Source organism: Bison bison, unplaced genomic scaffold (genome assembly GCF_000754665.1).
Source record: "Bison bison bison isolate TAMUID 2011002044 unplaced genomic scaffold, Bison_UMD1.0 scf7180017864254, whole genome shotgun sequence".
Taxonomy (NCBI): domain Eukaryota; kingdom Metazoa; phylum Chordata; class Mammalia; order Artiodactyla; family Bovidae; genus Bison; species Bison bison.
The window spans coordinates 2,259,847-2,263,466 of NW_011494826.1; positions in this window are offsets into that span (position 1 = coordinate 2,259,847).

Below are 3,620 nucleotides of genomic sequence, written 5' to 3' on the forward strand. Positions count from 1 at the left end.
CCACCAGGGTGACTTTGGGCCTGGAAAATGGAGAGAAAACAGAGTAGCGAAAGGCGTTCGGGTGCCGGCTCCCAGCGCGCAGACGCCTTGCTCGCCCCAGCAGCCCAGCCTGCAGTGGTAGCCACGCTGTGCGCGTGTCTCTTTCCCTTTCTGCGCAAACCAGCCCCCACATCTTGAAGTAATCAGCAGCCGAGAAGGGACTCGTCCCCCTGGCATCTCAGGTTAAAGAAGGAGGTCCAGGAAAATGTGGTAGAGCCATTACAAGAAACCCGAGCCGCAGTCATCAGGGACTCCAATTGCCATCGCATTAGGATTGATTAGAGACCAGCAGTACCGTAATGACCCGGAAAGAGGGGCAGCCGGGGATTATTAATATCAGAATGTGGCAGGGAGGGGAGGTGGGCAAAGGCAGGGAGGGAAGAGCAAAGTGGGGAGGGAGAAGTTTTAAGTTACTAGTATTTATATATAAGTGCCGGCTTACCTGAGGAAACCGGATAGTCAGTGAATCACGAAAACAATAAATCTAATTGCATCTAAAATTTCACGAAGCCTGATTTTTTTGGGAGGTTGGGGAATCATCGTGAAAACCAGACTAAGATCTCAGTTTTTATAAACACGTAGTTTTATAATCCTGTTGTAAAAATGTAAGTGAAGAGATGGGGAGGAGTGCTGGATGTGCACTTCCTACCAATGGGTCTCTACAAAAAGATTTAGGGAATCTATTTGTGAGTCATTTGGGGTCTTCTCTCAAGGGATATAGGGCAATGGAGTGGACATTTTTGTAGAGTCTGCAGAGGAGTAATACACTAAATTTTAATTGAAACAGTGATACCTGGGTAGTGATTTTTGTTTTGTTTGAGACAAGACCGATCAGGATCCCTAAGAGATGTAGAGAAGAGAGTGGTTTGTCTCCTTCCTTGGACCATGAGCCAAAACAAATCAGCCCCTGATGGTCTGGGCTGAAACTCAGCTCACTGGATAATTAACTCCATCTTTCCAGTCCACCCTAACTGTTTATTTAGTGTCACCCTGCATTACCATCACTAGCACTTTCCTCTGAACAGGAGTAACTGCAGGCTTTCACCTCCCAAAAGGAAATTCTTCTTAGCTTAGACAGATGCAGTATTCAGGATGTACATTAGTTGACAAAAAAAAAGTTGATTGGAAACTCAATGGAAGATAAGGACTCTTGGCCTGAGGTAATGTTAATAAAGCAAAGGAGGCAAGAATGTCTTAGGCTCTTAAGAACAGATTCTCACAACACTCTCCTTCACTTTCCAGAAGGGTGCTTGGCATCTAATGTTGAGTGGTGTCTTCTGACTCAAATCTGGTGGTTGGCAAGTCTCCGGGCCTATGCCTTCTCAGAGCTCAGCTTAAATCTGCCATTTCCCTCCAGGTGGTCAACCCACCTTCTTCAGTCCTTCATGGGCGCCCCCACCTGTTGACTACACCACTACTCCGTGTGAGGGGTCCCCACCAACTGAACCAGATGCCCCTGCCAGGACTTCAGAGTCTACTCAGCAGACGCTGCCTGGGTGCAGCATATCAGCAGAGCATGGTCTGGGAGACCTCACAGTGCCTGGTCCTGGGGAAGCAGGCGCAGGCGTCAAGAGCTTTGAGGAAGGGAGAGGAACGAGAGAGAAAAAGAAGAAAGCAAAAGAGAAATGGATCCAGAGAGAGAGGAGAGGGTGTGTGTGTGAAGGGGGCAGGGTGTTGGACAGAGAGAGTGTGAGAGAGAAACGCGAAGAATGAGACAATGAAGGAACGAAAGGGACAAAGGGTGAGATGGAGATAAGAAACAATAAAACAGAGAATGAAGGAATCAGAGGTTCACACAGAGAATGAATGAGCTTCCTCTTTCAGGCTGAAAGAGAGGATGAGGTAAAAAGAGACACAGAGAGAGACCAAACCTGGAGACACACACGGAGAGAGAGGGTAACTTCCCCAAACACACGCACACCAACTCCAGCACGGTCCCCATTCACTGTGAGTTCCCTCGCGGCGGTGTGTCTCTGCCTGTTTTTCTCTTTGCTCTCTCCCTTCCCCGACCCCGGGACAATGTGGAGACTGTATTTTCAGGAGCCGCGCGGGGCGGCAGGGTTTTTAGCAGCAAGCCGGGCTCGCTGCCGGCTCTGTTTGTCCAGGTGTAGGCGGGGAACTGCAGTCTCCCGGCGTCTTGGGCTGGCGCTGCGTTTTCGCACCAAAGAAGCGAGAGGCTCTGGTCGCGCGCTTCCCGCTTCAAGGAGAAAACGCCCTCCCTCCATACATACATAAATATATTAGGGGAACAGACAAATCTTCATTGTTCAGAAATAAGCCAAGGAGGCCGCCCGGCTCCCCTGGGCCCGGCCAAGCGAGGCTGAAAAGAAGGGAGGGAGAGGCGGGGGCCGCGCGGATCCGGTGTCACGTTGCAGATTCCCACTAAAGATAACGAAACGTGATCTATTTTTCAGAACAGCAAGTGGATGGGAAAGAACCTTGACAACACAAAACTCATTTACTAATGGACTGGTTTTGGATTTCTCTCTTTCGGGTCCGCATATCGCCCCGCCTGAGCCCTCGGCCTATCCAGAGCTCGCGGGGAGCAGCGTCCCCCAGGAGGCAGGTGGGAGGCTGCTCCGGCGCCGCGCCGCCCTCGGAGCCCGGCATCCGGAGGGGTCGAGGGCACCTGGAGTTTCCGACCAAGTAAAGGAAAAAGATGAACGTTGACACTTCAGCCAGGATTTGGGATCCTCACTGCCCCAGAGCGACGATGCTAATTTATTGATGAAACACCTTCCAAAGCCCTTCCCTCCCAAATATCTGTAGGTAGAGTAGAATCCTCGCTGTCGTTCTTGATGGCAAAAGAATTCCGAGAAAGCGGGCCAGGAGCCTCCAAGCAGCTCGCTCCAAGCCAGAAGGGAAATAAGTGGGTCTCAGCCAGAGGACACAAGGCCTTGTTTTAACCCGACCTAGAAACTCTAACACCAACTGATGCCTCCGCATCAACCTTTCCACAGACCAGTTGTGTGCATCCGGCGGTTACCTGCACGGCGGAGGCACAAAAGAGCAGAAACCTGGCGCTGGGGGCCCCTTTCTAGCTGTGTTACCCTGGGGACCCACGAAGCGGCGAGGGCAGCAGCGGTGCTGCTCCTTGCCTTTAAATCTCCGACGAATCTCTGTTTTCTTGTGATTTGCATTGACAGCAAAAGGTTTTAAGTTACTAGAACAACTCAAACCTTTCTGTGTGCGATTTAAAATGGATCATTTGGTTTATGTGGTTTGTAAATTCATGTCATTTTACCTCTTTTAGTGGTTTGCAGTGAAAGGTTCCATTTTGGGAAACCTTATATATCCGAGCCAATAATTAACATTTATAAAAATTGGTTTCCCTAACCGAGGGATCGAAATAGCAGGTAGGCTCGTTGGTACAAAGCGAATAGCACATTTCCTTTCTAATCGTGCGATCTACTGGACTGAACACTAGGAGAGAAAGGCTGGCGGGCCAGGGCACGGCCTCCAAGGACGAGCACCACTTCTTATCAACCCCGGTGCCCGCAGTCGCCGCATCCGCACAGTCGTCTTCCCAGTTGTCGCCACCGTCTAGTGCGTCTTGATTCCTTTTGAAGAGAGATGAAAAG